This window comes from Lissotriton helveticus, chromosome 3_1 (assembly GCF_964261635.1).
Source record: "Lissotriton helveticus chromosome 3_1, aLisHel1.1, whole genome shotgun sequence".
NCBI lineage: Eukaryota > Metazoa > Chordata > Amphibia > Caudata > Salamandridae > Lissotriton > Lissotriton helveticus.
Window position 1 is genome coordinate 1,661,965,972 of NC_136061.1, and position 26,020 is coordinate 1,661,991,991.

Consider the following 26,020-nt stretch of genomic DNA (forward strand, 5'->3'; position numbering starts at 1 on the left):
GCACCGAGAACTACTCCCTTCTTTACTCCGCTCAAAGCTTCTTATTCAACAGCTTGCCCGAACAGGCCAGGCACTAAAAATATTATGCTGCTTTGATACCAGAAGTCAGTTAAGACAACATTTTATCATCTAACAGCAGTCTGCACATGTTCATCACTGAAAGCAAGCACTTCATTCTGGGAAGTTTTAACTAGCAGAGGGATGTATGCAAGGAGATCTTTGGGTGGCAGCGCACGCTAAATACGCACCATTGTCGGGTGCCACTAACCGACATCTGCCAGACTTTCACGAAAAAGGTTGTCTCCTACTTTGAAAAGGGTATTACTGGTATTCGTAATAGCTCACTGTCACTCAGCCCTTGATGAAGAGAGTGGGATGAAAGCCTCTATAAGTAATAACATCTAAGGTATATTTGTTGTAAAATCAAAAGGTCTAGGCTAACACCAGACCTAAAAATCCAGTGATAGCCTGTGCAAGCTTCATCTGCCATGCAATCTAATAACAAAGGCAGATTTATATGGCACCTACAAGGCTTCTGGCGAGCCCCCATCACTCAGTGTAATGCTGCATACCAGGACCTGGAGCCCCTGTCTAATGAAAGAGCACTTTTCGCATTCTCAGTCAGGGACAGAACAACTTCAGCAACCATTTAACACATCTCGGCTAACACATTCCTGTCAGAATCTCTGCAGCACAACACCACTCAGACTCTGAATTATTACTGCGAGGAGCCCCTTGACACCACCCCTCATATTTCACAGTTAGTTCTATGCAGCACTCTGTTTGCTTCATGGGCGCACTGAAGGCCAGAGGCTGGCAGAGCTGTGGGTATGAATGGAAGGCACCATGCGGGCTTGTCCTAAGGGTTCATACAAAGACATGAAGAGCCTCCTCGTTTGGCAATGTATGAAAACACCACACTGCTAGTGCTAGGACCGGAAATTATGTACGTTTTCAAATTTTAAAAGTGGAAAGTGTGTCTGTCCTCTATGCAGCTCACTGGGCTCAGTATGCATGCCCACAGGTGACCGCAAGGGAACAGGCCTCCAGCCCACGCATAGAGATGTTGAAGAAAAATCACTCCACAGCGTGCAATTTGGGTTAAATATCATATATATATTGACCTGTGATTGTGAAAATGAAAAAAGAGTGGCCAGGGGTTTCCCTGGCTGATGCCCAAACGTGGAGCTCCCTTGAGCACACGTTCATCATGTCTTTTTCCAACCTATAGTTTAATGTAAACTTTTTTTTTAACTTAGAAGGGAAGCATTTCGATTAGTACCACAAGGGGGTTACTTATCAGATACTTCTGCATCAGAGCAGACATACTTCTCCTAATACCTCTTGAGGATTGAACACATTTCTGAGAAGCACATTGTGGCTCAGTGTTGCCTCCTTCAGCTTTCATCTGTTCCTCCATGCAAAAAAAGCCTGCTTCTACACTTCCAGGTGGATCAAAAGCAGGATGCTGCAGATAGAGGTCATCGCTGGAAGGAGACCATTGAGGGGCCTTAAGTTGCAAGGAGATAAGGAAGGAAAAAAAAGAGAGGGTGACAAAATCTATCATTTGGTATTGTATTAAAATATGGTTTTTTATTGTTTTTCTTTGACAAGATACACATATACATATAACACTTAGAACAATTCGCTGTTTCAGACATCACTTAGAATATCTGAACGAGTGTTAAATAAATTTCCGTTAAAAAGTTAAATAGTTGCCCTAAGAATGTCAAACTTTGCTGCAGTCAAGTGTGACACACTGTCTTGAAATATATCTCGGAGTGATGAACATTTCCCAATTGGCACATATCTGCAATGAGTATTTAAGTAGTTGGCACAAATCCTGCAACTTTTTAATACAACTTTGAACCACCTTAAATGTAATCTTCTTGGAATAGTTAGGTTCCGTCAATCTAATTAAGAACGGCCTGGCCTTTGTTTCCAGATATAGCCCGAGGCACAGCAGTAGTGGCATACGCAATAAAGGCAATAGGATTATAGATCTGTTTCCCCATTGCAGCCCAACAAAAAACCCAGTAGTCTAGTAGTCAACAAACTCCTTCTAGAATTAGTAATCTCACAAACATCATTGCTCGTCGCAGCCTTTCAGACCCCCACATAAAACTACTAATAATGGAATATAATCACACTAAAAGGCTAATAGTTGCTCTTAATGGAATAGGTCGAAATAACATTTAGGCGGGACAGTTATTTCTAGGATGTTGTATCTCCCCAAAATCGTTACAGGCAATCTATTCCAATTGCACATAATAGCAGAACACGTTTTCAATAAAGGTTTGTAGCATGTTTTAATCATATCTTACGATGAGATATATATCCCTAGAAATGCTCCGCTTAATACAATTATTCCATTATTTATAGCTATGTAGTAACTACAAATAGCTTTAATCTTTTAAGTATTGAACTTCTGACCAGAGGCCCACCCAAACTATGCAACCACCACTCTATAGCTAGTAATACCGCTTCAATATGTGTGCCTTTCTGTTTATCCTTCTGTGCTTTCAACTAAGGAAGCATCGACCACAACAATCCTTGTCCAAGTAATGCGTATTTTGTCCCCAAAGTGTCTGTAGAACAGCCATCCATTTCAGTCCTGTATCCTGGGTGCTTCTCTGCAAAGTGGCTGTATGAAAGTTATTAGTTGTTGATCCCATTCCCATGTACTTTTCGAAAAGTCATGTTTTGGCATCAATAACAAGTTTGCAACCTAGTCCCGAATGCCGGGGTGAAGGGGATATCTACGCAACTAAGCATGTACCTTCTTGCAAACAAAAACATGTATTGTTCTAGCAGTAGTGTCAAATTGACCTTTTTTTAATTTCATAATTGGTAAATGAAATAAGGTTTCTCAAGATCGAGATCACAGAGATATTTAAAAAATCGTATTAGTTAATACTTACAAAAAAAAGGAGAAATGCTGGGTCCACCTCCAGCTTTTTGATAGATTTAATTTACTGAAGACGTCTATTTTCCCCTAATAGAATTTTCTGTTAGTTTCAGCTCTACTAAAATAAAGGGCAGTAGAATCTATTTAAGTACAGGCAATGCGGATTCATTTCAGATTTGTTAAAGAGAGAGTGTTTGGCTCTCTAATGACAGCTCTTTTCTGCTGCGTGAAGTAAGAGGATTAACACAGAAAAATCCACACCCAATTTTTTCAAAAATGTTCAGTTAATAATCCTTTAGGAGGCAGCCAGATTAAAGTATGATCTAGGTGGAGCAGCAGGTCTGCCATAGCCTAGCCTATATCAGCCGACATGAGGCCTTTGAGGCAGTCTGAAATGTACCTAGCCGATTAATCCAGTTGGGAAAATTAGGTGGTATGGAGTCTGCTTGAAGACAAATGCCTCTGCTTCTGGGATACTCTTTTAAGAGTCAAATGAGAGGGGCTCTCAAGGTTTAAACATGCCCAACTTTCTAGCTGAATATGGAGAGAGTTGGTTCTGTCAGGTACAGAATTGATTTTTGGTTTACTGAATGATAACTAATAGAAACAAACAACAATGAACTGTCATACTCCAACCTTTCAGTAATAATCAATGAAAACTGGGTTTTAATAATGTAATGAATAAACGTCTGTATTGTAGAAAAAAAGGCCGCCATTGAAAATAACAATGCCTTTTATTTTTGTTTTATTTTTAAAAATATAAATAAAAGGCATTGTAATTTACAATGCCAATAGTTTAAACTCTAGTTACTGCAAGAGCTATTGCATTGCAAATGCTTGTTTTGGTATGGCGCACAATGTGAACTGACTAGTTTATACAACGACCAAATCATAACAATAGACACCAAGTTCTCAAGAATCTCCGCAAACTCCACAAGGTCGGCATAGCAGACTCAGACAAATGCTGGAACTGTCTGAAAGAGGAAGGGACCCTCGAACACCTTATCTTCACCTGCGTGAAAGTCAGGAAGTTCTGGGCACAAATCAACACTTTCCTGAACGATATGCTCAAAACACATCTGGAGATCAGCTTCGTCAGCCTGGCGACTGAGCACCTAACAGCGAACCTAAAAAGTAAAGAAGAAAGAGAACTCCTAGACCTACTTCTCACAGCAGCCCTCAAAATGATCCTAACGAACTGGAAAAACACAGCCAAAGCAAGCTTTAAAACATGGATCAACTGGATTACCTTCCTGAGGGGAGCCGACAACATCACAGGCACCTTCTCGAAAGAACACAAAGCCAAGCTGCACATGTGGAACCCGCTTGATGAGCTCCTGAGGGAGAACAGTAGATATATATGACCGTCGTCTGTGTACCTATATCTGTATATATATATTTTTGTACGACCTTCTTTTGTATACCAATAAAAATTTCTAATAAAAAAAAAAAAAAAGAATCTCCGCACCTAAAATGTTTGAAATATGCTTCTACCGAAGAGAGATTATGCTGATCCACAGCAAACCAGTCTAGCTATAGTATTAACATAACCATTTCTGCCCACCCTAAAAACATCGGTGTATCTTTGAATGTGTAAAAATACACAGACACGTCAGGCACACTACAAACAAAAATTACTCTATATTTTAAAGGCTGTTCATACACAAGCCACAGATTAGAGTTGAATCAATGCTCTCACTTTACGAAACAAACAAAAAGTAATGACATTTTTAAAAAAAATACACAGATTCCAAAGGCCGCACAAGAGATGCTTTTAAGCCAGAAATGGTGATAATAAGGCACACCTGGGAAAATAAAAGGTACATATTGCGAACAAAATTACATGTTTTGCCTCCCCACGTCCCCAAGCACCATTATTTTGTGGTGGTCGAAGCTCGTGGAAAAAGAAGGGGACAGTTTGAATTTTCTCGTAAGTTGTTCAATACAAGTGCTGCGTTGATGCTGCGTTTTGCCTTTAAACAACATGTGCTCCACAAAAATACGGTTTGTGTTCTGTTTCTTAGGCAGGCTAACATAAAAACATGTTATAGAAAACTGCTGCCTAAAGCTAATGCTTAATAAGTGCCCCGGCCCCTCTTTAATGTCAAATTAAGCCCTTGGAAAGCAGATGTAACCAGCACTGTGAAAGCGGCTGAGCTAAGCCTCAAAAAACAAGGAACTCCAGCTGTCTAGGTACACTTGCATGGTGATGGAAGTTGCCTTTAAAAGTCAAATAAACGTAAGTGCTAATTGTTGCTGCGTTTTGCCTTTAAACAACATGTCTTCCACAAAAATAACGTTTTTGTTCTCTTTTTGTTGAGCAGGATAACACAAAAACATTTCATAGAAAACTGCTGCCTAAAGCTAACGCATAATAAGAGCCCGGGCACCTCTTTCATGTCAAAATAAACCCTTGGAAAGCGGATGTAACCAGCACGTGAAAGCGGCTGAAGCTGTACAGATTCCAAAGGCCGCACACAAGACGCTTCTAAGCCAGAAATGGTGATGAAAAGGCACACCTGGGAAAATAAAAGTGAAATATTGCGAACAAAAGTACATGTTTTGCCTCCCCACGTCCCCAAGCACCATTATTTTGTGGTGGTGTAAGCTCGTGGAAAAAAACCTTTGACCTATTGCAATTGTAAACGATAATGCCTTTTATTATTGCAGTTTTTTTAACACAAATAAAAGGCATTGTCATTTACAATGCCAATAGCTCAAAATCTCGCGATTGTGAGACCTATTGCATTGCAAATGCTTGTGTTTTGGGCTGCTTGTGGGCCCGTTTTACGGTCTGGTGTTATGGTCTTTACTTTTCATTTCTCGGATATTAAAATATAAGCATTGCCGGCAGCAAATTCAGATCCCTGCAATCTCCATTACCTTGCAAAACTTATACAGCGAGTTTTTACAAGTTCGAACCTGGCCCGGTATACAAAAAGTGAGCCACTTTTTAGCCATGGTGGCCACTTTTATTTTCACGCCGCTCCTATTTTATATCCCAGTGCAAAGAATGCAGGGGGCACAGAGGTGCATCGATGCTGCAGGTGGGGCTCAGAGGTGCGCTGGAGCAGCAGGACGGGCAGATGACCAAGAAGGATGCAGAAGGGTGGATACAGAGGACCACCATACCTGAAAGGCTCAGAGGAGTGTTAAGGCGGCTGGAAGAGGGTTAATGTAGGTTGAGACTGACTGCATTCACATAAAGAGGGTTAAGGACAACACCGAGAACTGACCAGAGGCGCCGGGGGTCGCGAAGCACGTTCTCGGTTTTATCACGTTTGACAAGCCTCGAAAGCAGCTGCTGACCTGCTGTGCGGAGAGTCACTTGGGAACAAGCATGCAAGTGGTGTGCGCGCGCCACAGTGAGACATCTGTTTTGCATTATCGGGCACGATAATGCAAAACATATGTCGGCCGTGCTGGTAACAGACACCCATAGGCCATGGGCGGGGCAAATGCGGGACATGCACCCGCATTTGCCCAACTACGTGCTGTCTTTGTTAGAAAGACACACGAAACACCCAATAGCCTTCAACGATAACAAAACCACACGCACGAGCGTGTGCTCAGATTGAAAAAGTCCTTACATGAAGTCTTGCTGCCTAAGCAATGCTGCGCACTGCAATGCTAGGCGTGAGACCTAAAAATGAAGATGTCAGAGGTGCAAGGAGTTTCCATTTGACTAAATCCACAGTTTCCACAGCGAATTCAACAGGCTGGTTACTTGTGACCACCAACGGCTCATCTACAGGTACTTTATATTTAGAAACTAGGAATTGGGGGGCGTGGCTTGGACGCCGCGCAGGATGGACGGCTAGGTGAGGAGCTCCTCCGCGCCGGAACATCTCCTTCTACTTTTCCTGCTGTAAGGGAGACCGGACTTCTTCCAAAACACCGGAATTCGAGACCGGAGCGTGCCGTCAACATGAGGTGTGTCTTCCCAACTTCTACTCACCAGCCTTAAAGACTTTTCTACGGCTTTGAATTTCGAGCTGCCGGGACCCGCCATTTTGGAACCCGCCTCAGTGCCGACGGTTTCCTTGCGGACTTGTTCTCCTTCTACTTCTTGCAGCTACCGGCCTCACACCATCGGTATCCATGGAACCTGGACTTTGGAGGTGAGCTTTTGGGCGCATTCTGATTATTTATGCCCCTCTTCCTCCTCAGGTCGCTCTGACTTTCTACCATGCGTCCGCCATTTTGCGATAATCGCGGCTGATTGCGAGCTGCGGTTTCTGTTCCGCTCCTCACACTTTGTTGCCGACTACAATGTTTCTCTGCTATTTGCCATCTCATACCCTGCTCTGATCTTTACGGCCGGCACATAGACTTGCCACATGTTATCTTTTATGATGTGCGCTTTTCCAGTGTCACCGCGCTACTCCTGAGGCACTGCAATTCTAATTGCCACCTCACGGCATAACATTGTTTCTCCTGCAAAAGCCGTATTTACTACCTTTTTGATTCTGGTGACTGTTTCCTAACCCATCGGCCCTACCATAATAACTGACTGAGCACCCTAGCTACGGAGCGTTTGTCACTGAAACGCCTAATTGTGCCTGCTTTTGTCACTGAAGATAAGTGTTGTGGAAGATCCTTTCGGTCTGAATAAACGCCCTTTCATCTGAAGCGCTTGTCAGAGAAGCAGCGCCCCTGAGATATTAGTAGAGCGGTCCCTCCCGCGCTAGAATTCTGTGTTAACCTCAGCGCGAGAGAGTTGAAGTGTCAAGTGCTCCCAGCCTCAGCTCTTAGTCATTTGCTGTACTTTTTGACTGAATCCGTGTTAACCACAACACGAGAAAGTTGAAGTGTCAGTCTCAGCTGTTACTCATCTGCTGTACATTTTGACCGTCACGTTTCAGCCAGGGAAGCCCAGCACATGTGAGGAATTCCTGTCATCATGGTCTTTGCCTTTATCGCCACTAATGGATATTGGAATTACAGCTGCATGTGATACTTTAACATTTCACGATCTTTGCCAGAGTCTCAGTCCTGCTTTTAAAAATTGAATGCTACTGGTTTGAGGATCGTCTTGGGAGGCATTATCTGTTATTTGAACAAACAGTCTGGACTACCTTCTTTTAATCATAAGACTGCCATATGTGGGAATAGAGTATTCACCCTAGGCATTTTTATGAAAGTCAGCTTGTCAGTTCATCATATCGCTGACAGGCACAGCTGATGTTAGTTTTCCTTGTTGACCTGCAGTAATTTCATCGCTGATAGGCACAGTCTAACAGTTTGAGGGCACAGTTGTCACCATCGAATGGGTCTCATTCCTGATGCTAATGTATACTATTAAGAATCTCATCTCATACTAAAGACATCTTCTGTCAGATTTTTCCGGAATGTTGGTTCCCTCTTGGCAAGCACATTGGATTACGCTGCTCACATGACTATAGAGCAGGCCCTCCAGTTGTCAGCTACAATGGCGATTCTTTTCTAATCAATCCTCAACAGTAATGTGCAGAACAGTCTAAGCGGAATACTCAGCACCACCTGCTCACTCTTGCTCTCAGTGTCTCAGCCTTCTACTTTTCCATCCAGACTCCCTCACATATACTATCTCCGGCAGTACTTTTATGACTTATTCTCCCCTATGGTGAATTTGCGCAAGCCCAAATTTGTATTCAAAGCCTCTGCAGTTACTCCTGTACATTCTTCCACCTTGGATACCTCCTCACGGTCAGTCGTGATGGCGACTTCCTCTTCTCAACGTGCATCTTCAGGCCAACCACCAGCGAACAGATCATCACCTTCTGCATCGACCTCCAAAAGACTTAAGCAAAACTCCCCTACACCAGATTCTCCTCCTTCGCACTCCATTGACTTAATTCTAGAAGAAATTCGTGCGTTGCGTCCATTCATTGAGGAAACAAGTAAAGATATGCAACTCTTAAAGGACAAATGGGAGGTCATGGATACTCGTATCTCCTCCATGGAACAGCAGATTCCTGAGATTCAGTCCAACTCACGACGCATTGACTCGTTAGAAAAGACTGTCCTCTCTTTACAGCGCCACACAGAGGATTTGGAAAATCGTAATAGACGGAACAACCTCCGTATTTATGGTTTGCCGGAAACTCTTGAGGGGGATGACCCGGTCACTTTCTTCTCATCCTTCCTTCCGAAATTATTGGACATGCCACCTTCCACATCCCTCAGCATTCAAAGAGCACATAGACTTGGGGCACGCTCGTCAACCTCTACCAAACCTCGTGGTGTCATCATCCTTTTTCTGAGATTTACAGACCTGCTGTCCATTCTTTCTGCTGCCAGAACCAAAAAACAACTATCTTGGTAAAGTCAACGTGTTTATATCTCCCAGGATGTCTCTTCTGCCACTGCTGCACGACGAAAGGAATTCCTGGCTCTTCGTCCCTCTCTGCGCTCTCTTGGAGCCCGATATGGCTTGTTCCACCCATGTACCTTCAGAGTCACCCATCAGAACAAGTCTTGGTCTTTTCAAGATCCTGACGAACTCCGTAATTTTCTTCTTTTGCATAACAATGATGGAATGGAATCTTCGCCTTCAAATAGTGGCTGATGCATGTTGTTATTTATCTTGATAACTGTTTCCTGTTTTTCGCTATGAATGGTCTTTCGCTGTTGTCCTCCCATTATACCTGGTTCTAATTTTTTCTTAATCTTTCTAATTCCTTGTTACTTCTCTCCATTTGTTCCTCCGGTTTTTCTCTCTTTCTCTGCATTACTTCTGACTTATCTCATATTGCTTAGAATATATATATTATGTTCCTGAGTTAACTGTTGTTCTCTCTTTCCTTCCCCATGCAGATATGTCTCGGTTTCCCCTTCACCATGTGTCATCCCTTGTACCCCTGTGAGATTTCGGTGCGGTTGTGCTTCTGATCCTGGTTTATCCGTCTTGCCCCGCGTCACCACTTCCCCACCTCCATTGTGTACCCCCCCCCCTTCAGGTATGTTTCTTGCAGTCATCCTTCTGGATTTGTACTGTCTTCTATGCATTCTCTCTTTTCTTTCCTCTTCTCCTTTCTCAGACCCTTTTCCTTTTTCTCCGCTCTCCTTATTCCCTCCTTTCCTATCCCTTCTCTTTTCTTCCCCTTTGCTTCTACTCTTTCTTATTCTCTCTTTTGCTACTTTAAAAGTTGTCTTCTTCCCTACTAAGTTATTGATTGCCTTATTGCTTGTACAGTATGTTTTTGCACTTTTCAATTTTGAACAGTTTAATGTGTTTTGACTTTCAAAGTTATTTCATGGAATGTGAAAGGATTTAATCATCCTATTAAGAGGCAGAGAGTACTCTCCCACCTTTCAGCTTACAATCCTGATATTGTTCTCGTTCAAGAAACCCATCTTTCAGATGCTGAATCTTTGAAACTTAAAAGATTGTGGGTTGGCAATGTTTTCTTTTCTCCAGCTTCTCATAAAAAGAATGGTGTTGCTATTTTAATCCACAAGCGTCATAAATGTAAAGTAATTCTTGAGGAAAAAGATGATGAGGGTCGCTGTATTTTGGTCAAATTGCTTATTAATAACATCCCACTTACCTTATTCAATGTTTACGGTCCTACGGGTTTTGATTCTTCTTTTTGGCCCGTGATTACTGCAAAATGTATCCAATATAAAGAGGACTCCTTTTTATTGGGCGGGGATTGTAATCAGATTATTGACCCCTTTTTGGACCGCAAATCCTCTGTACGCTTCACACCCCACAGACCCCATAAACAATTCCTTGATACTATCACACAAGCCCACCTTGTAGATTCCTGGAGGCTTACACACCCTGACACTATAGATTTCTCTTTTTTCTCCCCACCACATGCCTCTTTTTCTTGTTTAGATTATATTTTTCTTTCTTCTTCCTTGTCTCAAAATCTTATATCCTCGTCAATTGAACCTATTGTCATTTCTGATCATTCCCCTATTGTTACTGACTTTGATCTTCTTCCTCCAGCCCCTAAATCCTCCCGTTGGCGTTTTAATTCCTCTCTACTTACAGACCCTCTTTTTTCTTCCTCTTTCCGCTCTTTCACGACTGAATTCTTCCAACTTAACTCTGACCCTGATATCTCTCCCCATATTATTTGGGACTCTTTCAAGGCCACAGCCCGTGGATTTATTATTGACTTTGTATCCAAAAAAAAGAAAAAGTTTCTCCAAAAACGTAAAGTTGCTCTTGCACATATCAAAGCACTTGAACACCAATTTTATACCTCTTCTCCGAACCATATGCCTTCTGAACTTCTACAAGCTAAAATTGCATTTAACAAATTTACTACGGATTCGGCTTCCTCCCTCCTCCTCCGCGGCAGTGCTCGGTATTATGGAGGTCGTAACAAATCGGGCAAATTGCTTGCTAACTATCTAAAATCACGTAAGGAACGAACTCTCATAGACTCTATCTATTCCCCTTCCAATGTCCTTCTGCACACAGATAAAGATATTTTGCAACAGTTTCAATCCTTCTACGAATCTTTATATTCCCCTGAGAACCCCCCCACCGCAGATATTCTCCACTCCTATTTTGAGGATTTGCCCAAACCAGATACCTCCCAACTTCATTTCTCGGACATCGATACGGATTTTACCCTTTCTGAGTTATCCACTGCACTGTCTTCTCTAGCCAAGGGCAAGACCCCAGGACCTGATGGCTTTCCAGTTGAATTTTATTTACATTTCTCTGATCTTCTCTTACCCAAACTTCTTCTCCTTTTTCACTCCTTTTGCTCCGCTGGTCTGGCTCAAGGCTCGTTTCAGGATGCTACCATATGCCTCATACCTAAGGAAGGGCGGGACCCAAAATTCTGCAAGAACTATCGACCAATATCCCTAGTTAATGTGGATTATAAAATCTTTGCAAAATTATTGGCTCTCCGTCTTGATCCATTTATGCCTCACCTTATTGGAAAGGAACAATGTGGTTTTGTTAAGGGCCGCCTTACCTCGGACAATTCTAGACTCCTCCTTAATGTACTCAACAAGGCTTCCTCCCTTTCTATCCCTCTCGCGGCTATCTCGGTTGACGCGGAAAAAGCCTTTGATCGTGTTGATTGGTCCTTTCTGATGGCCTCACTGAAATGGCATGGCTTTGGCCCGAAATTTATTTCCTACATTTCATTAATATATTCTATGCTCAAAGCATCAGTCCTTGTCAATGGTCAATTTACTTCCCCTTTTATCCTTAAACGAGGTGTACGTCAGGGCTGTCCTCTCTCCCCTCTTCTTTTCATTCTAGCACTGGAACCCTTCATCTCTTCTATTCGTAATAATTCATCTATTTCTGGTTTCCCATATGGTGGGCATCAACTTAAACTGTCGGCATATGCGGACGACATACTTTTATTCATTTCAGATCCAAATACTTCTGTTCCTGCATTACTCAACGAATTTGAGCGATTTTCCCAGGCTTCGGGATATAAAATAAACTCAGATAAAACGGAGATTCTTCCTATAACTAAACTCTGCCTTCCACATTTCTTTGCTTCCACCGGCTTTGCTTGGAACAGTAAAAAAATAAAATATCTCGGTGTCCTTTTCTCTAATTCTATCTCCACTTCTATCCAGCTTAACATGAATACTGTCATCTCTAGAATTGATTCTCTCCTCTCTTCCTGGAATCCCTTATACCTCTCCTGGTGGGGTCGTCTCGACTCGATTAAAATGATGATTGCTCCGATTCTGATCTATTTGCTCTCCATGCTTCCTATACATATTCCAAATCTCTACTTCCGTCGCATCGACTCCATTTTGTCTAAATTCCTTTGGAGACAGAAAAAAGCTCGTATATCTCTTTCAGCTCTTCGTCAGTCTAAGTCAAATGGTGGGGTGAATTTTCCAAACTTCCAGCTTTATCATAAGTCCTTCTCTCTTCGTCAAGCCTCCTGTTGGTTATCTCAAGATGTGGCCCCTTTTGCTCCTCTGTGGTTGTCAGTTGAACGGGAATTATTGCTTCCCTACTCCTTTCAAGATGTGATACGTTTTACTTCCAAGGCTCCTTGTCTTAACCCTCCACTATTTAAATACACCTCCTCTCTCTTGCGACCCTTGGTTTCCAAGACAGATATTTCTCGTGAATCCTTTTTATTATCTCCCATTTGGTATAACTCATCTATTCTAATACGAAATAGACCTGTTGCCTGGGCTTCGTGGAGATTAAAAGGAATCATCTGGGTTTATCACCTTTTTGACGGTTCATCTCCTCGTTCCTTCCCCCAATTTCGAGCCCAATTCCATTGTACTCCATCATTTGCAAAGAAATACTACATTCTCCTGGACACCGTCCTGGATCGATACTACTCTTTGCCATCGCATGCATTATCCACCTCACTCTCCTCTTTACTCACCATCCTCTCTACTATTCCTAAAGCGTCTCTTATTTATCGATATTTCTCAGCCCCTGACCCTGATCGCCCCAAATCAAAATTAGAACTCTCTTGGGAAAAGGACTTAAGTTGCATCTGGCCGATCTCCCTTTGGGACAAACTCTGGGCTAAATCCTTGAAGATCTCCCGCACTGCATCTCTCACTCAATCCCTATTCTTCTTCTATCACAGACTCTACCTCTCTCCTCTTTCTCTTTCTCGCTTTCTCTCCTCTTCTACAGCCAACTGCTGGACCTGCAATGCTCCTAATGCTGATCTTTATCATCTCTTTTTTCTTTGTCCCTCTGTCCGTTGTTTTTGGACACAAGTGTGGTCTCTTATCTCCCGTATTTTTAAGTTATCTATTTTCTTTTCTACCTCTTTGGTCTTTTTGGGTAGCCTTTCGGAATCTTTGGACCTTCCCCCGCATTCATGTGGCCTTTTTGACCTTATGCTAGCCCTTGCACTCCAACATATTGCCTCCAATTGGAAATCTTTGAACAAACTCTCTATTATCTCCTGGTGGAATTTACTATGTCATTCTCATAGATTGGATGTTGCGTTTGCATCCTCCTGCAAACCCCCCCGCAATGTTGAACTTTACTGGTTACCTCTCACCTTACATTTAGATCAATCCGCCAATAAAAACTATACTCCACTTTCCTCTGACAATTTTAAACCCCCTTGAGCTTTTGTACTCCTGCTTGTAAGTTCATGATTCAGTTTTCACTAATGAAAAGTTTTTCTTTTTCTCTTGTTATTCATATTTTGATAATGTTCTTAATTCGTGCAGTTACTAGTTATTAGTACATTTACTGTTTATCTTTGCCATCAATTAATCTGCTTGTTTTCATATTGTAGCCTTAACTGTAGTTTACATTGTTCTAATCTCCCTTCCTCTTCCCTCCTTCCACTCCCTTCAAAAAAGAAAAAAACTTAAAATGCTTTGTTTTCTTTTATTGTGCCATCAGTTGATTTCGTTTTGTTCTCCTATGAATGCCCTTTCTCATTTTATTCTACTGTTGTCACCTTATTGTATTGCTAAATCTTTATTTCAATAAAGCTTTCAAACACAAAAGAAACTAGGAATTGGATGCAGAGTATTCAAAACTGTGCCTAGTCGAAGTGGCGGGGACTGACTGGTGCATCAACTATAGCTCCATCCTAAATAAAGGCTCTAATGGAGCAGATGGAGTTTAATACTGAGAAGAAACTGGAAAAGGCAATTTCAGATGAAGGCAGGTTTAATGCCTAAAAAGGCCTTGGATTTCACAGTTTAAAAATACCTGAAAACCTTCCCAGAAAGTGTTCCTCCCACTTTCTTACTTTCTCTCTTTCCCACTTTCCTTTCACCGTCACCTGGGGGTACAGACAAACGCCGCAGATAACGCCACACACCAAGTATACGAATGTAGCACGCATGCTCTCACAAAAGGCCGTATGTAACCTAACCGGCATATAATGTAATGCTGTCAACCTTTTCTTTTTCCCCTCGGGAGACCTATATGCTACTGCTGTATAATATACCGGGTATATAAAACTTCTTCTCAATAAAATTCACTTGAAATAAAAATAAATAAAAAAATACCTGAAAAGATACACGTCGCCCAGTTCTGAATCGGACTCTCTAGAATGTCTATTTCCTGTATTAATGAGAACAAGTTAATGTGCTACTCTCACTCCAAAACAGATCATCGTGTAAAAGCGCTACTTAGGAGGAGGATGAATTAGAGCCTGGTCTCACAGTCGATCTCGGTTTTTGTAACTTAGGCAGGGGCACAGATCAAGAAATTGGTCTGAAAATCTGTGCTCTGTAGCCACTTCCGTGCTGTTCACTGCAAGAGTAGGTGGATAGACCAGCTGTACATTTTCCTAATATAATGAACGTATTAAAGGGGTGGTCACGGCTCTTGCAACCACACACTGAGGAGGAGGTAACAAGGCTGCTGAAGTAGTGATGTTCAGCTTCTCTTCTTGGAATACTGGCGGAACAGTCAAACTGTTCTGCAGAAACAAATATTTCTTAACTTTGAACCAGAATGTATTGGAGACGGAAAAACAATCTCTGATGCGCTTCGGGTGTAATATTATGAAAACGATGCAGGTCAGTGGCATGGGGTACAAATCATGATCTTGCAGCTAATTTGTACTTCTTTAATTTCCTTCTTCCTTGTATTTTTGTTCTTCTTATGGGAGGCTCCAGTACCAAATCAGGGACTGATAGAGATGAGTAGTATTTGCTCTCTACCGATCTGACAGGTGCCTTGTAGCTGAAAAAAGGGTAGGACGTCGTGCTTTCGGGATTATCCGTGCCAGAGCCCCTATCGTTGTTCACCTTGGTACCAATGTGCTAGTAATAGGATCCTTGAAGCAGATACAATTAACCTCCGAATTGAGAAACTTGGCCAAAGTCCTATCAGTTTCTTTGGTAGAGTGTCACTAAGGCTTGATAAACCACATCATGTTCCTGGCTGTTTTGATGGAATTCCGAGGTCGGGTAACCTATTGAACAAGTACCGGCTTACCTTTTGTCCTGCGCTACAAAATCCCAAGTCTTGTCACTCTTTTCCCTACAAGAGAATCCCATATTGTGTGAACCTGAAGTATCCCCATCCTAAACAGAGAGTGAAGGGCCCCAAGCTTGGGCATGCAGCTCTCTTGCAGGCTAGAACTAAACATTGCACCTCCGTTATGATGGCTCTGAATACCTCTTGCCCAGATGCAATAGCTTCCATCCTGCAAAAAAGTCCAGGACTTCCTTTGGCACTCACTCTTAGAGAAGAAGGTGCTTCAGTAACCGCAGCTGAATTCCATCACAGAAGACACACATTTTCCAGATGTTGGTTCCCAGGCATGAAACACAGGTTTTATGCAAGATGAGCTCTGATAACTACTTGCGACGTTTGATTAACTGCATGAAGAGGATGCTTGAACATTAAGTACTCTTCAAAATGGCAGCAATCTCTCTTAAGAAGCTACTTACAACCCTGCCTGCCAGCGTAGGCAATTCTCAAGTTGTAGGGAATGAGAGAGAGCTTGAAAACAGAGTAATCAAAATGTGGTTATATTAACTGATTCATCACTACTACAGTGTCACTAGGGTTTAATGCATAAAAGCTAATGAATACACGTATAACACACTTCAGTTTAGCATGTACTTTGGTGACTTCTGCATGGCTGTTGGCACGGGAAATTTAAATCCTCCACAGTAACATAAGCTGCCTCACACAGATGTGCAACAAATCTGATCAGGGAAACAAAAAAGATTCAGCGACTGGACTCTGGAAAGTAAAGAGTATGTGGACTCCATCTTACTCTCTCCCTGTAAGAGCCAATTTTTCATTAACTGCAGAACAATGGAAGACCTCCATGAATGGGGAGGGATAAAATGGATGAACTTCTCACATTACAAACGTAATGGTGTGAGGCCATTAGAGAGCAATGGATTACTCTGCAAATAATGCCAATCTGCTTCTGGTAAATGTCACCCTTTAATTAGACCTAGGATTTCCAAGCAAAAATTGCATGACCTTTTTCCAGCAAATGCCGTGAAAGACTTATCTTTGCATGAGCAGTTTTGATGGTAGTTGTGTATTCCCGATTGCCTCATTTAGAACAGCAACACACCACACTGCTTAAGAAAGCTTTCACATTACTGACGAACAGAACTGGAGTTGGTGGGGAATTCAAGAAAAGCCAACTGGAAGCGATGTAGTAACATTTTAAATAGGCCTCAAATTATGTCTTTATCTATGAAACTGTCTCTCTAATAAATGTGGTCAGTATGTGGTAAATTATGTCCACATACCGTGGACCAGAAAGGTGGCCTAGCTCAAACATCCATTGAAGAGAATATGAGATCAGATTTAAATTCAGAGGATATTCCACGTTAGATATTTATTTAAAATGTAGCTTCAATGAACTCCAACAAGCTTGTTGGTGTAGAAAACAACGAAATGGAGGCGGATGCTTCATAATGCTGGAACGGTAGTTAATTAAAATAAGAGAATTTATAAAATAGTGCAGGAAGGTACAGACGTTAACAGCTGGTCTTAGCAAGTAATGGATGGTGGCACAATCCCGAATATAAATAGGTTAATGTCCAATATATTGTTGACCTTAAAGTATGTCATATGTAATATATTCCATAGGGTTGGTTATTCATTTATCCAATACACCTAAAACCACTGGTAGGCTTTACTACCCCCTTTGTACTTCCCAAGAGTTATTTTTATTTTCATTATAAAGTACCCAACTCTACACGTATACGGGTCACCTTATCTTTCTTCTGATTATGTACAAAACAGTTGATTATTATTGAAAAAGCTATATAAAAAGTACCAATCTCTGGACAAATTATATTGCATATGTACCCGGGTAAATAAAACTCCAATTCATCCTCTGACCACATAAAGGAAGCGGGTGAGGATACTGATTTCTTTGTAACCCATGATTACACAGACCAAACTACATGGGTGAAAAAGGCAAGCACTCTATAAAGTCTATTGCTTTTCATATGTCACTAATGGGAATAAGGTGGTCATTGAACTACCCTTTTATATTCTTCTGTGATGATTAACTAAGGCATGGTAAGACATAAGTACCATGCCAACAAAGGCTTCAATGTAACAGGAAATGGAAAAAAAAACAGCTCCTTAAAATATTATGAAAAATAAACGATGCTGATGAGATGGATCAGTGAGTTAACTGCTGACATCTGGTGCGACCTCCAGTCATGAGTTCCATCATTTCCAATTCAGCCTTCATGCGTCTGAGAGTGACAAACTGAGTATCATTAAATGGGGCAAAAGCACAACCTGTTATTTAGAGCACAGCAACATGGCAATTATGTGGTTTTAGACATAAAAAATAGCTATTATTATTATACTATCAGTACTAGAAACAGGAAAATGTGAAGGACGAATCCATCCACTGTTGACAACTGAGCTGGAGCGAACGTTCTCAATTGAAGGTGCCAACATTTGGTCCTACCCCAAAATCTCCATCACAAATGAGGAGAAATCTCAAGACAGTCAAGATTTACCCATTTAAACTGGGATCTGTTTTCTTGAGAACCAGAAGTATTAGGAATTCATATATAGGTGGATCAAATCCTTCGTTTTTGTGCCCCCTACTGGAAAACTGTGATGCTCGACAAAGGCCACCTGTATGTGGTCTTTGTCGACCTATGATCAGCCTTTGACTCTATCCCCAGGGCCACGTTGTGGGAGATTTTGAAACGGATGGGTGTCTCTCCCAACCTTTTGCCTGTCCTAGTCAGGTTGCATGCTCACAACACTGCTTGTGTTAGGTACAACAACAATGGTGAGCCTACAGCCCCCTTTAATAAAAAACTGGAGTCAGTCTGGGCTGTGGGTTCGCTCCGACATTGTTTACGCTCTATATCAATGATTTAGTTCAAGCACTCAATTACCCTTGGAATGACGCCCCTAAACTAGGACCTCACAAAATTGTAACACTGCTTTTTGCAGAGGACATGCTTTTAGGTTCTAAACCAGAGTGCAGCCTGCAATCAATAGTAGATCGCCGCTTAAGCTTTTACAGTGCTCGGGCCTTGAGCTTAACATCAATAAAACTACATTAATGGCGGTTAACCCCTATAAATATGTTAGGGCAAACATCTGGGTGCAGGTTGTTCCCTTGAACTAGTGCAGGAGTTTGTGTACCTGGGGGTCTGCCTAACTCACAGAATGAGCTGGTCCATGCCCATCAGAAAGAATGCATTGAAATTTTGACAAGAAGCTGGTGCCGTGTCCACATTGCGTAAAAAAGCCCATGCATGTTCCTAGCACCAGTGGTGGAGATCTAGAACGTCAAAGCGAAAAGCTCAGCTTTGTATTGTGCAGGACCCCATTCAGCTTAATGTCTACAAACATTTATGAGATATGGGAGTTAAGGGCTTCCTATCACATTCTACAAAGGCCCCTATTAATTTGTGTTACGATTAGGCCAGCCTGCAGGTACACTGCTGATCCGAACAGTTCTGGTGTTTGTTGCTGCTCTTACAATAGGAATTTATTACACACTAGTGTACAGAAAAATCCATCATGGTATAAAAAGATTATTAGGATAAACCTGTAATTAGACACATTTTTCATTGTGGAAAGCAACCATAGGAGGAACTGCAGCTGTTCAACCTTGCATTAAGTGGTGCTAATTGATGCGAAACTAACAAGCTGACAGGAAGTCATACACCTCCACAGCAGTGAATGGACAGGCAGCAACACAAGCCACCCGGGACAAATCCAGGCAGGCAGAGTGACAACAATGCTTACACAAAAAGACAAGCAAGGGCAACGTGCACACGCAGCCACACAGGGACATTAAAGGACCGTACATAGCCGATGGAGTAATTAGGAGATAAAGGCAGCCTGTGAAAACATTAAGACAGAGTGAGTGTCACAACAGACAAGAACGAGGTTCATACAATGTTGGACTAGGTGCAGACCTGTCAGGTTTCCCAAGTCTGTAGTAAATGCTGCGCCAGTCCAGGTTTTTTTAATTTGATTTTTACGGGATTGCAGCACTTTTTTTTTTATAGTTGAATAAACAGGAGGACAAGTATTAGAATCGAAGAAAAAACCTGGACTGGAGAAGCATATCACGCATGAACCTAGAAACTTGGCAAGGCTGAAGGGGACTAATAATACTTGGAGAATTTCTATATGTTAGAGGCATTTATATCATGCAGATACAGCAAAAAGGGCAATGAAGCTCTCTCTCTTTCTCTCAAACAGCAACCACAATAAACATAGCCTTGTATATACAACAATCAGTCTCATTGAACACTTGACGGTCTGGGATTCAGGCAAGTAGATAGTGGACAAACGCGAGGACAGGCCGCACAATGGCCTTGATGTTCCTTATAATGAAGCCAAAAACGGTGTGAATATTGCTGGATTCTTCATTCACCACCTTCTCTTTCTGAAAGATGCTCTATCGGTCTCTAAAAGCTCTGACACCCAAACGTTTCTGTGGACGGACTACAGCAAAATTAGCAAGGAGGAATTCAAAACTACTTACAGCTCTGGGAACTGTGGTGGCAAAACGCAGGGCTGCGATACACCGGGGTTTCCTCAATACAGCGGAAGTGACTAAATGGAGAAAAAAAAAGATGTGTTTGAATGGGCCATTGCAGGTGAGCAACATATCAAGAGGACAGGTGGAGATGAAAGACTTACGGAGGACCTTGCTGTGCGGAATGAAATGTTTATTAGGCTCACAGATCCCCTCCAAAAATAGGCTGTGAAAGGTGAGGGTAATGTTTTGGGGAATGGAAAACCCCAACAGATGTAAGAACTGCTCAGCATATTGTGAAAGGCAGGAAATAGGGTTAAGTTCATCTGTCCTGGAAATGTTATAATATGACTTTAAAAAGCGCAGCAGTCTGTATTGTGCGTGCACTGTACCATTTGTTATGTGTAACACAACTTTAGTAAACAAAAAAAGAAAACAACAACTACTTACAGCACCCTCAGTAAATATCTATTAAATGCTAATGGCCCCCAATTCATACTGACAAGTGCGCACAATGGCATGGCCAACACCTTCCACAGCAAATCATTTATTACACGACAAACATGGTAAAAAGGTCTCAGGTATTATTACAAGTGTTTCGATGGAACCATGGCCAAACTGAAACACGAACGGCGTAACCTAAAGCACTGAAGGTTTTGAAACAGACTTTAACAGGGAAAACATGAGAAGCTTCAGTAGTGGAGGAGAGATGGTATGGGAACTCAAACACTTGTCCTAACTTTAACACTGTCCTTATCAATAATTGAAGATTTTAGGCTCTCAACAGCTATTGCCCCTCTCCAGCCCTCACACCCCTGCCACTCAAATCCTGTTTCTGACTCACACAACAAAGAGAAACACTCCAAAGGGTATTCAGAGAAAGCCATGAGGGGGCTTTGGAGAATAAAGGGAGGAAAGAAATATTAGCGAACACATGGCTATGACGTATCTTTACAGCAGGCTGCCCTATAAACAGAAGTGTCACTTATTTTTGCTTTAGTGGCACTCATGTTATCAACCCCGAGAGGCAGAGTGGATCATCCAGGATTAGAACCCATGGCTTTGCAGGCGCTCAAAGACTTGGATGCACTAGTTCACAAAGCTACTGCACTGATATTTTAGAAAACAAAGCATGTTCTTTTAGAAAAGAAGTATCTAATGAACTCCACCCCAACATATTGAGACTTACATTTTTGCCAGAATTTCATATTTTATCCTCGTTCTATTATTTATATAACATTGATGTTTTGCATTGCAGTGTTCGGTAGCCCTGAGGTCTTTGTGACAGGGGCACGTAGGAATGCTAACTTCTATTTCTTTAAAAACTGCTTGAAAAGAGGGAGGAGATTAAACCCGCCAAATGCCAAACACACACTTGTAGCCCAAACTAGTTTGACTGCTGCTGGAAGGGATTAGGGAAAATCCAGCAGATCCACAGTCAAAAGCCCCTCAACTTTTAATAAAACAGCAGGAGTTGCAAAGCCCCAAATCACAGAGGTGGAAAGAATAAGAAGAGGATGCCCTCTCCCGATCAGGCGTCAAGTGCGATGTAGATTCCCTTCATTGTGATAACCATCGCCTTTTCACTGAGATGTCCTAAGGAGCAAGTCATATAGCACACGGATCAAAGCACACAGATGAAAAAAGATGATGGCAATCGCTCAAGCTGAGCTGCTTTCAGTATGAGGAGGCAGGTAATGCCGTCATGTTGGCGGAAAAGATTGATGTCCACATAGAAGTTATCAGTTCAGGAAAAAAGGCTCGGCTTGAAGGTGACCTTTAGGAGCTGCATTTATGACATTCTGCAGTAGAAATGGAAGAATGGTAAGGAAGAAAGAAACAGAAAAGATGCTGAGACAAGGCATCATTACAGGAGTAGGGGCCTTGTTCTTCGGTCAGTCTGCTGTGCGCAAAGCCCCCACAATCAATTTCCTAGAATCTGTAACTGAGAATTCCGGGAACACTGATGATCTGTACATATTTTCCTGGGAACTCTGGTTGCTAAAAGAAGCTGAAATCTCAGGATGTGTTAAAGGTGTGGAACAGGATAATAAGTTGAAAGCGGCAGCAATAACTGTAACACAAACTTGGTAAAATACAAAGTTAGACCTGTTCCGCTCAATGTGAGAGATGAGTTGAAAGAATTATTGAATGCTATGTGCAAGGCTGGTATTACTGAAACCACCAATTTGTCAGAATGAATTGCAACTGCTGTTTTAGCTAAAATCAGGCAGTAAACGTCTATGTGCTGATTTACTTTCATAAAGCAATATTGTCGTTGATTGCCAAGAATACAAGCGATTTTAATGGCTATTAGATGATCAACTTGTTTTTCCATAATAGACTGTAAATCAGCTTATCATCAAGTGTCTTTGTACAAACAGTCAGAAGATTTGACAACTTTTAGTATACTCTTTGGCGTGTTTAAATATTTAAGGCTACTTTCTGGTTTGGCATCCGTTGACAGTGTTTTTCAAAAACTCATGGATGCATTTCTTAAAGGCATCAAGAAGTACAAGTGTTCCAGGATGATATTTTGATATTTGCTAAGAATGATGAAGAGCATAATATAATTCTGGAACATGTACTTAGTATTTTGTTTGAGAGTGATATGTCTGTTTCTAAGGGTAAGTGCAAACTATTAATTAAAAACCTTGATTATCTTGGTCACATCATTTTAGCCGATGGCATCAACCCAAAACAATCTCATAGATGCCATCATAAATGCTCCCCCACCTCAGTGAAAAACATTCTCTAAGATTTTTTTTTAGGGCTAAGTGAGTATTATGCAAGATTTGTTCAAAGGTATGCCATTGCTGTTGAACCTTTGAGACATCTTGTACGCAAGAGAGAAAAATGTTTGTGAACAAAAGAACAGGATGAAGAATTTCAAAATAATAACGCCACGATAATGTCTGAACCTTTCACCATTCAATGGTAAAGATAAGTGCTCTGTAATTGGTGACCACTGTTCCATTGTGTTAGGAGTTGTGTCAACACAATTGCCGAAAAACAAGGAACACACTATTGTTTTCATTACACATACCCTTCAAGATGCAGAAAAGCATTACAACATAATTGAAAGGGAGGGTTTGTGTGTGCATGGGCTGTTGAAAAGTTTAAAACGTTTCTTTTCGGTCAATCATTTTGACCTCATCACTGATCATGTGCCACTTTTGTGTCTCATGAGTGGTAATGGTACGGGATTAGCCTTGTCGAGATTTGTTTTGGATAATGTCTAGATTTAAAAAATATCTATTTTTATACTAATATATTCCAGGCAGCAAAGGCTGCAGGGCAGATTGCTTTTCACGATTACCTATAGGCAGTCACCCTGACCTCAGTGATGGTTAGGATCTTGAGTGTGTCGTCACTGCTGTGGATACATCTGTTTCACTGAAGGACGCACTGGTGAAGATGACTGAATGAAAGCATGCAATCATGCTGCTGTGTTGGGGGAAGTTAAGAAATATGCAGTTAACGGTTGGCCACCTGTTAGAAACTTGCCTAAATCTATTGTCCCGTTTCAACAAATTTCTTCGGAATTATCCATAGAAAATTGTATTTTGACCAGACAAGGATTATTTATTCTACCAAAGAGTTGGAAGAACAAACTACTTCAGATTGCTCATAGTGGGCATCCTGGTATGTCTGGAACAAAGAAACTTTTATGTGTGACCTAGCATGGACACTTGTGTGGAATAGTTTATTGGTAAATGTCCACAGCGTTTATCATTCGACAAACATTGGAAGGTCAGCAAAACTAAGTCTGGTTTAATCCCTTTGCTGCAAAGCCATGGCTCAAAGTTGCAATTGATTTTGCAGGACCTTTTAATGTCTTTCCACAGAATATGAGATTTTTAATTTTATTGACTGATCATTATTCAAAATGCATGTGCAGAAGTGTTTCAAAAGAAGGAGTACTTCACATATTGGTCTCGGATAAAGGTACTCATTTTACTTTTTTTAAATGTTGGAATTCTTATGAAAATATAGCATAAAAACACGAAAGGACAACTTTGTATTTTCCTTCAGAGAACGGTTTTGTTGAAAGAACCAATACATTTTTTCAAGGCGGTTATACAAACAGCTTAAGTCTCAACATGAATGTTCCAAGATAGAAAATGTAAAGTTATTTAAATACTCTGCATATGGTCACTTGTGTTCCACCACTTTTTCTACTTAAAGGTAGAGTGGCAAAAACACGACTTACAACTCAGTGGTCAGATAAAAAAACGGATTATTGCTATTTAGATGGCATGATAGAGGAACATGCCAGTACTGATGTATCTGTGTGTTTTGAACGGATTAAAAACATGCAAACCACAGGCATTTAAAGTGGGGAATTATTGGAGCGCTTTTCTCACATTGCTGTTTAGTACAAAGATTGAGGGTGGTGGAACAAAGGAGCTGTTGTAAAAGTCAAACCTTTTTCAGAAGAAATTGATTGAAGGAAGAGAAAGGAACTGTTTGGGAAGAGATTATGCATTGTGGGTTCTACAGTCTAATTGTGGCTCTACAAGTGTTTCGCAGAATGTTGTGCATGTTCAGAATTAATTCAAGCTAACACGGATATTATTAGTGTAGAAGTGCATTAACATGACATGCGAAGTGATGTTTGAGTTAATGCGGATGGCGTTTCATTGTATGTTGTATCAAAAAGAAATCAAGTTGCCAGTCAAGTATAAGATTTATTTATTATATTAACATTTTTGTTATACTATATTTGCAAAGTTGCTTGTTTTATCTGTGGAAAGGGAGATTTATATAGTGTGTTTCCTTTTAGTACTATGTTCCATTTGTCTTCCATTTCTTGCGAGCCTGAAAGTTCAAATGCTGTGCAGGGATCAGTTTCTTTCTGGACTTCTCACGTGACATCATTTGCACCTGTTGCTCCTGCATCCACTGAGCTTCATGGGTTTATGTTGTTTGATCTTTGTTCTTCCAATAAGGTATACTTCTCCGAAACAATGGCGTCTTGGAATACAACAATGGTGCAACGCCACACAACACGGAGCAATCAGTATATTTCGGTCAATGGCAGGAGAAGTTTACAAATACCCACTCGGCCTGGGCAATTGAGACCTGAGAGAAAGAGAGAGAGAGAGAGAGAGAGAGAGAGAGAGAGAGAGAGAGAGAGAGAGAGAGAGAGAAAGAGAGAGAAGTAGAAGGGAGGCAGAGAGGGTCGAAGGGGGAAAAGGGAGAATAGAATGGGAAGGGGAGGGAGAAAAGGAGAGAAAAAGAGAGAGTGTGTGTGTGTCAGTCTGGTCTATGATCGGTTGATGATAAGTGCAGTGACAAGGAGTCTTCGCCATCACAGACCCAACAGATGGATGACTAGTACAGGTAAGGTGACTCCATCACAAGGGCTTAACTTACATAAGACTAACTCATGCCAGAAAAGACTGAAATTGTGTCAAAAGAAACCACTGAATAGATCCATTTTTAAAATAAATTGATCTATACAGATACATAAAAGATTTTGCTGAATATTACGTGCAAATGGAGTGTGCTGTCCATTCATAAAAGCCCAATTCTCGAGTGTTTCCTCTCCTGAGTACAATCATAATCTAAACAAAGTAAGTGTGTCAGCAAACAAGTCTTATAAAAAGCAAGAAAAACTCCATTCCCCAAGCTGACGAGCATGTTTATGTCAAGCAAACCTTCTAACTTATTCATTTCATTCTTCCTGTGGACACAGTTTGCTACAAGCCTGGTCCTCTTTTCT

General features: G+C 41.3%; 1 protein-coding gene across 4 annotated transcripts in view; it reads right to left on the reverse strand.

Moving 5' to 3' along the window:
* Positions 1-26,020, reverse strand: part of LOC144823702 (uncharacterized) — a 317,027-nt gene that overhangs the window by 144,826 nt on the left and 146,181 nt on the right. For 2 of the 4 annotated variants that reach the window (XM_078682446.1, XM_078682447.1), the window contains exons 2-3: positions 20,299-20,369; positions 1,342-1,510 (exon numbers count right to left, since the gene is read on the reverse strand). The gene's annotated coding sequence lies outside the window, so the exon portion shown is untranslated. The remainder of the gene's footprint in view (positions 1-1,341; positions 1,511-20,298; positions 20,370-26,020) is intronic. The other 2 variants (XM_078682444.1, XM_078682445.1) reach the window with 1 other exon arrangement.